Source organism: Giraffa tippelskirchi, chromosome 10, assembly GCF_054371585.1.
Source record: "Giraffa tippelskirchi isolate mGirTip1 chromosome 10, T2T-mGirTip1v1.2.pri, whole genome shotgun sequence".
Taxonomy (NCBI): Eukaryota; Metazoa; Chordata; class Mammalia; order Artiodactyla; family Giraffidae; genus Giraffa; species Giraffa tippelskirchi.
In genome coordinates this window covers 19,125,940-19,134,757 of record NC_137284.1, presented here as the reverse complement: position 1 = coordinate 19,134,757, position 8,818 = coordinate 19,125,940, and the positions used below count along the sequence as shown (strand labels likewise).

The 8,818-nt window shown below is 49.2% G+C and overlaps 1 long non-coding RNA gene across 1 annotated transcript; it reads left to right on the top strand.

The window, feature by feature from the left end:
• Positions 1 to 1,766: 1,766 nt before the first annotated feature.
• LOC145522781 (uncharacterized) lies at positions 1,767 to 6,924 on the top strand. Its single transcript, XR_014066165.1, has 2 exons — positions 1,767 to 1,849; positions 3,789 to 6,924. It is a non-coding gene; the product is annotated as an uncharacterized LOC145522781 (long non-coding RNA).
• The last annotated feature ends 1,894 nt before the right edge of the window (positions 6,925 to 8,818 follow it).

Below are 8,818 nucleotides of genomic sequence, written 5' to 3'. Positions count from 1 at the left end.
AAATTTATTTTAATTGGAGGATAATTGCTTTATAATACTGTGATGGCTTTTGCCATGCATCAATATGAATCAGCCACGGGCTGACATATGTCCCCCATCCTGAACCCCCATCCCTCCTCCTTTCCCACCTCATCCCTCTGGCTTATCCCAGAGCACTGGCTTTGAGTGCCCTGTTTCATTCATCGAACTTGCCCTGGTCATCTCTTTTACATATGGTAATGCACATGTTTCACTGCTATTCTCTCAAATCATCCCACCCTCTGATTCTCCCATAGAATCCAAAAGTATGTTCTTTACATCTGTGTCACTTTTGCTGCCCTGTATGTAAGAATTGTCACTACTATCTTTCTAAATTCCATATATATGTGTTAATATACAGTATCTGTCTTTCTCTTTCTGACTTCACTTTGTGTAATAGGAGGTTGTGGCACATAAACACAATGGAATATTACTCAGCTATAAAAAGGAATGCATTTGAGTCAATTCTAATGAGGTGGATGAAACTGGAGCCTATTATTCAGAGAATGAGCTTTTTAAGAACTGCTCTGGGTAAGTTTGAGGCCACAGTGAGGGGGTGGCCCAAGGAGGCGTGGCCAAGGGAGATGCTATCCTCTGTCTACTGTGTCTGCAGGGATCTCAGTACATAATCACTGGGGCGCTGGCTGTTGGAGGCAGAGAGACCAGCCTGAGATCTTTTCTCTACCAGCTCCGACTGAGCTTATGTCCTGCTTCCCCACCCGCCCCAACCCCAGCCATCCTGAAGGGGGGGCTCTGGCTGCACTCCAGTAGGAAATTCATGTTGCATCGGAGGGACCACAATTCTGAGAATCCTCCACAGGTTTCCAGAGCTGCCAAGCCCCGTGGCAGGGTGAGGATACCTGAGCTCCCTGTTTCACTTAGTGCTTTGATTAAAACAATCAATTTCCATTGAATACCAATGAGTGGGCAGGCGTGGGGGCTCCAGCCAGCTCTGGCTCTCCCCTGGCATCATCTCACAGCAGCTGGTTTGGAGAGAAATATCTCCCTCCCCAGGTCCCTGAGACACGAGGGAGCGTAAGGGTCTTGGAGCCTGGGGAGGGAGAGGTCATGGGAGGAAGGGGTGGGGCGGGGGCCTTGCCAAAGCAGAGGGGTCATAGAAGCAGAGGGGTCATAGAAGCAGAGGGGTCATAGAAGGAGAGGGGAGTACAGAGTGCTCAGCGGACGCCCTCATCTGAGCACCCCCTCTGCTATTTCTCTGCATAGATGATAAGCTGAGCGGGAAGGAACAGGTAGGTGTGGGTCTTGGCAGTCTAAGCATCAGAGCATTACGGTGGCGGCACCTTCTGCTGACAGCTCGGCCGTACCACTCTCTGGGCGTGGCCTGATGCCCGGGCCGCGACCGCGCCAGCAGGGGAGCCACGGCTGTCCCCTCTGCTGGCCCTGGAGGGCTCGCAGCTCTGGGTTGGCCAGGCCTGCTGATGGGAAGAGAAAAGCAGTACAGGCCAGCGAGTGGGCATAAGACTCACACTCCCCATCACAAGGCTTTACCATGTCTCCCAGTTGTCCCCCGGGGAACCCAGTGGTGAAAGAACCTGGCTGCCAACACAGGAGACGCAAGAGACACGGGTTCAATCCTTGGGTCAGGAAGACCCCCTGGAGAAGGAAATGGCAACCTGCTCCAGTATTCTTGTCTGGGAAATCCCATGGACAGAGGAGCCTGGCGGGCTATACAGTCCTTGAGGTCACAAAGAGTCAGACACGACTGAGCACCCACACACATACCAGTTGGACACCCCTCCCCTCATGACCCCAAGACGGAGCAGCACCTATGTTGTCCAGTCGTGAAGAGGCCCCTGAGTCTGTTGAGATGGTGAGTGGTCCACAGAACGCCACGATTCTCATTACTCATCCGCTTTGTGTTTACTTGGCATTTTCGCTCCCTCCCTTCTATCCATCTATTAACATTTATTGATAACCCATCAAATCAGACAAGATGCTAGGCAGTGAGAGTAAAAGATGAATAAGCTGCAGCCCCATCCTTGTGCTGTGCCCTCGGGATGTCCAGTATTATGATGACTGCATTTCTCAACCCAAAATGAGGACATGGAGGTGACAAAGGTGAGGGTACTTAGGGGAGCTGACAATCTCTGAAAGCCTGTGATATGCTATTCCTAAAATAGGACAAAAAACAGGGCAGTCAATAAACCCTGACCCACTGCACAGCTCTGCTCTGGTCTTTAAGAAGAACACCAGGAGCCCTGGTTGGCTGAACACCTGCTGCGTTGCCAGGCTGTGTGGGACACGTGCACAGCATCTAGTCAGTTTCCTCCATGGGCCTGGAGAGAACTCGCTGCACAGATAAGACAATGGAGAGGCCAGCAGATCGGTCAGGTAGCCCAGTGGCTACCTCATGGGCCTTGTAGCATAGCGCATGGTCTGGCCTGAGCCTCTGGAGCATTGGGTGTGGTTCTGATGTTGTGCCGAATGGCAGACTCCAAACAGTGTTTGACTATGCCAGGCTCCAGCATTTGGAACTTAATAAAACGAGCAGTTGGTGAGATGAAGCCCTGAAACAAGGCTGGACACCTGACCAGAGGCCTGGACACCATCCCAAAGCTGCCACTTAGAGAATTTGCAACCTGGTTTGAGTTACTTAACCTCTCTGAGCCTCCTCTCACCATGGGCACAAGAGGGAAACCAGGCTGATCTATTGCCCTGGGAGCAGGCCTTATAAGGAGCAAATGAGATGGTCGATGAGACAGTCAGTTGTAAATTGCAACTTAGATCATCACTGCTTCCTGCACTGCAGCAAAGACCCACAATCACAGATGGCGCACAGGGCAGGGGTCCCGCTGACCAGCCTCTCTCCTACCCTTCTCGGTCCTGCCCTTTCTTCTCTGTCCCTCCCCATCCTCTCACCTCTTCTCAAGCACCCCTGCTTTCCCACCTGCCCTTGACTAGTCCCTCATGGGTACCTCTATCTAGTTACCAATTCAAGAGGGCTGGAAAGTGGGGACCCCACCAAGTCACATCTCCAGTGACGCCTCCTCAGCCACTGCCAGGAGTCTGGTCAGGTTTAATGTGCTGCTTTTAATGCTGTCTTGGCCGCCGTCCCTGACCTCCGGCCCGGGGTAGCTGTCCCGGTGGCCGAGAGGAGCTACCCTGCGCCTGAGGTCAGGGGTGGCGGCCAAGAGGAGCTACCTTGAGGCAGAGGTCAGGGGTGGCAGCTGCGCTTTGTTGAAGCAGCTGTGAAGAGAGAACCCACATCCAAGGTAAGAGAAACCCAGGTAAGACGGTGGGCACTGAGAGAGGGCATCAGGGGGCAGACAGGCTGCAATTACAGTCACGGATAACTAGCCAGTCTGATCACTTGGACCACAGCCTTTTCTAACTCAATGAAACTAAGCCATGCTGTGTGGGGCCACCCAAGACAGACAGGTCATGGTGGAGAGGTCTACAGAATGTGGTCCACTGGAGAAGGGAATGGCAAACCACTTCAGTATTCTTGCCTTGAGAACCCCATGAACAGTAGGAAAAGGCACAAAGATAGGACACTGAAAGATGAACTCCCCAGGTCGGTAGGTGCCCAATATGCTACTGGAGATTAGTGGAGAAATAACTACAGAAAGATGAAGGGATGGAGCCAAAGCAAAAAAAACACCCAGTTGTGAATGGGACTGGTGATAGAAGCAAGATTTGATGCTGTAAAGAGCAATATTGCATAGGAACCTGGAATGTTAGGTCCATGAATCAGGGCAAATTGGAAGTGGTCAAACAGGAGATGACAAGAGAGAACATTGACATTCTAGGAATCAGTGAACTAAGATGGACTGGAATGGGAGAATTTAACTCAGATGACCATTATATCTACTACTGTGGGCAGGAATCCCTTAGAAGAAATGGAGTAGCCATCATAGTCAACAAAAGAGTCCAAAATGCAGTACTTGGATGCAATCTCAAAAATGACAGAATGATCTCTATTCGTTTCCAAGGCAAACCATTCAATATCACGGTAATTCAAGTCTATGCCCCAACCAGTAACACTGAAGAAGCTGAAGTTGAACAGTTCTATGAAGACCTATAAGACCTTCTAGAGCCCACACCCAAAAAAGATGTCCTTTTCATTATAGGGGACTGGAATGCAAAAGTAGGAAGTCAAGAAACACCTGGAGTAACAGGCAAATTTGGCCTTGGAGTACAGAATGAAGCAGGGCAAAGGCTAATAAAGTTCTGCCAAGAAAACGCACTGGTCATAGCAAACACCCTCTTCCAACAACACAAGAGAAGACTCTACACATGGACATCACCAGATGGTCAACACCGAAATCAGATTGATTATATTCTTTGCAGCCAAAGATGGAGAAGCTCTATATAGTCAGCAAAAACAAGACCGGGAGCTGACTGTGGATCAGAACGTGAACTCCTTATTGCCAAATTCAGACTGAAATTGAAGAAAGTGGAGAAAACCACTAGACCATTCAGGTATGACCTAAATCAAATCCCTTATGACTATACAGTAGAAGTGAAAAATAGATTTAAAAGACTAGATCTGATAGACAGAATACCTGATGAACTATGGATGGAGGTTCATGACATTGTACAGGAGACAGGAATCAATGCCATCCCCAAGAAAAAGAAACGTAAAAAAGCAAAATGGCTGTCTGAGGAGGCCTTACAAATAGCTGTGAAAAGACAGGAAGCGAAAAGCAAAGGAAAAAAGGAAAGATATACCCATTTTAATGCAGAGTTCCAAAGAATAACAAGGAGAGATAAGAAAGCCTTCCTCAGTGATCAATGCAAAGAAATAGAGGAAAACAACAGAATGGGAAAGACTAGAGATCTCTTCAAGAAAATTAGAGATACCAAGGGAACATTTCATGCAAAGATGGGCTCAATAAAGGACAGAAATTGTAGGGACCTAACAGAAGCAGAAGATATTAGGAAGAGGTGGCAAGAATACACAAGAAGAACTGTACAAAAAAGATCTTGATGACCCAGATAATCACGATGGTGTGATCACTCACGTAGAGCCAGACATCCTGGAATGTGAAGTCAAGTGGGCCTTAGAAAGCATCACTATGAACAAAGCTAGTGGAGGTGATGGAATTCCAGTTGAGCTATTTGAAATCCTGAAAGATGACGCTGTGAAAGTGCTGCACTCAATATGCCAGCAAATATGGAAAACTCAGCAGTGGCCATAGGACTGGAAAAGGTCAGTTTTCATTCCAATCCCAAAGAAAAGCAATGCCAAAGAATGCTCAAACTACCACACAATTGCACTCATCTCACACGCTAGTAAATTAATGCTCAAAATTCTCCAAGCCAAGCTTCAGCAATATGTGAACCGTGAACTTCCAGATGTTCAAGCTGGTTTTAGAAAAGGCAGAGGAACCAGAGATCAAATTGCCAACATCCTATGGATCATCGAAAAAGCAAGAGAGTACCAGAAAAACATCTATTTCTGCTTTATTGACTATGCCAAAGCCTTTGACTGTGTGGATCACAATAAACTGTGGAAAATCCTGAAAGAGATGGGAATACCAGATCACCTGACCTTCCTCTTGAGAAACCTGTATGCAGATCAGGAAGCAACAGTTAGAACTGCACATGGAACAATAGACTGGTTCCAAACAGGAAAAGGAGTACTTCAAGGCTGTATATTGTCACCCTGCTGATTTAACTTATATGCAGAGTACATCACGAGAAACGCTGGGCTGGATGAAGCACAAGCTGGAATCAAGATTGCCGGGAGAAATATCAATAACCTCAGATATGCAGATGACACCACCCTTATGGCAGAAAGTGAAGAAGAACTAAAGAGCCTCTTGATGAAAGTGAAAGTGGAGAGTGAAAAAGTTGGCTTAAAGCTCAACATTCAGAAAACTAAGATCATGGCATCCGGTCCCATCACTTCATGGCAGATAGATGGGGAAATGGTGGAAACAGTGGCTGACTATTTTTCTGGGCTCCAAAATCCCTGCAGATGTTGATGGCAGCCATGAAATTAAAAGACACTTACTCCTTGGAAGGAAGATTATGACCAACCTAGATAGCATATTAAAAAGCAGAGACATTACTTTGCCAACAAAGGTCCATCTAGTCAAGGCTATGGTTTTTCCAGTGGTCATGTATGGGTGTCAGAGTTGGACTATAAAGAAAGCTGAGCACCGAAGAATTGATGCTCTTGAACTGTGGTGTTGGAGAAGACTCTTGAGTCCCTTGGACTGCAAGGAGATCCAACCAGTCCATCCTAAAGGAGATCAGTCCTGGGTGTTCATTGGAAGGACTGATGTTGAAGCTGAAACTCCAATACTTTGGCCACCTGATGTGAAGCGCTGACTCATTGGAAAAGACCCTGATGCTGGGAAAGATTTAGGGCAGGAGGAGAAGGGGGCGACAAAAGATGAGATGGATGGATGGCATCATCGACTCGATGGACATGGGTTTGGGTGGACTCAAGGAGTTGATGATGGACAGGGAGGACTGGTGTGCTGCAGTTCATGGGGTCGCAAAGAGTCAGACACAACTGAGCGACTGAACTGAACTTAATGCTGTCACTCAGTGGCTCTGTGGCAGCTTCATCTCCAGGTGCAGCGAGTGGAAGGGATGAAGTACTGGGGTCTCTGGGGCTCAGGCCACCCGGATCTAGCAGTCCTGTCTCAGAAGGATGCCAGACAGAGGGGTCCTGTGGTGACTGCTGTAAGGATGCAGTGTCGGGGCTCAGGATGGGCCCTCCTCATAGGAAATGATGGATGAGATGCAAGATGCCAGGGGGAGGCCCAGCCCACACTCAGCAGCTCAGAGCAGGCACGTGGGGCTCGGCTCACAGCCTGCGCTGGGCACTTCATTTCCCAGAGATAACCGGCGTGTTTTAATAACGTCTGCTTGGGTTAATGAAAGTTGTCGGTTTCACTTAATAAATACATCACCATTCTTGGCCATACATATCCGTCATGCTGGTCTGGAGCTGCGCATCCCTGACCAGGGTGAGCAGGGACCCTGGGGTCTGGGGGGAAGGATGAAGGGGGCTGAACTCAGAGCACGTGGGTGGAGAGCCCAGGGCCGGGAGGGCAGGGGGACGAGGTCCCTCTTGGGAGTTGAGCAGAGCGATTCCTCTCATTGCACCTTTTCTCCAGAGTCGAATCAGAGGCACACAGGCAGAGGACACTCAGGACACTCAGGGGACCTCTGTTCATTCTTTGGCTCACAAAAAGGAGGCACTTAAACCATACCCTTTGGAAGGGAGCATGGGAGGTAATGTCTCCAAGTGAGCTGAGGTCCTGGACCCAGACAGACTTGGGAAGGCACCTCTGTCAGTCACTCACCATTTCTGCGACTCTGACCTAGTTATTTAATCTCTCTGAGCCTCCATAGTTTTATCTGGAATAGGAGACCACAGCATTTGCCTGCTAGCACTCTTGTGAGCATTCCCTGACACAAGGCAAGCCAAGCCCTCTGCACAATGCCCAATGTTAAAATATTAAAACCAGAGCCAGTCATACTAATCTAAAGATACTTCTTCTATGAAGAAACAGCTTAGCATAGTATTTATGAACGTGGTCTCTGGAGCCAGAATTCCTGGGTTCAGATTTCAGGTTGGTCACTTACCAGCTGTGACACTAGACAAGTCACTTCCCCTTACTGTGTCTAAGTTTCCTCACCTGTAAACTACAGGGCAATAATAATACCTGTCTTGTAGGGTTATTGTGGCTTCCCTGCTGGCTCAGGGGTAAAGAATCCGCCTGCCAACGCAGGAGACGTGGGTTCAATCAATGGGTTGGGAAGATCCCCTGGAGAAGGAAATGGCAACCCGCTCCAGTATTCTTGTCTGGAGAGTTCCATGGACAGAGGAGCCTGGGAAGCTACAGTCCATGAGGTCACAAAGAGTCGGACATGACTTAGGGACTGAACAACTGTGGGAACTGAACAAAGCAGGATGTGTAAATTCTTCAGAACAGGGCTGGGACATAGTAAGGACTCAAGAAATGTTAGTGGTTATTAGCATCATCATTGTCAGTTTCACAAGGCCACAGATGGGAGGAGAGTCAGGCTCCCTGGGAACTGCCTCCCACATTTCAGGTTGACCACAGGGCCACATCTCAGGTGGGCCTACATGCTCTGGGACTGACACCAGGCTCAGACCCTCGTCTTTCCAGCATGGGCAGCAAGAGAAGGCTGCTGGCAGAGCCCTAGTCCCCAAGACATGTGACTTGGCTCAAGGCAGCAGGGGGGGAACCCAGGGGCGTGTTTAACATTCTGGGGACGCTCTCCTCAAATTCCGCCAAGGCCTTACGACTTGGCCGAGCTGAACTGCCAAGCGTCAACAGGCTTGCTCTCTTCCACACCATTTTTGCTCCTCTGACAGCTTAGACTGAGCAAAGAAGGGAGGGATCTGGGGACATCAGAGGGTCCTGGATGTGTGAGGATGGGTGGGAGCCAGTCGGTGATTTCTAGCTGAAATAAGCAGCTTCAGAACCTGCCTGGATTCCAGAGCTTTGTAATTTCACACGTGTGTTTACCTCATTAAGCAGTTACTTGCTTCCAAGGAGGCTTCCCGGTGGGCCAGGCACTATGAACCTGCCACAGGGCTTGTCACAGGCTTAGGGGGGACCTGCCTTGCCAGGAGGCCAGCAGGGGGTAGGACTCTGGCGCCTGAGCCCCAGGGAGCGATGGGATCACAGGGCTGAGATGGGTTCGTGGCCTTCTTTAGCAGGAAAGGAAACCAAGGCCATCAACTCCCCTGATGACATTTTGGTGTCAGATCATGTGAGTCTGTGATGGTCGGGGATGCACTCTGATGGGCATGCAAAGCTCCAGGCCGGGAGAGGAAGGGCTAAAG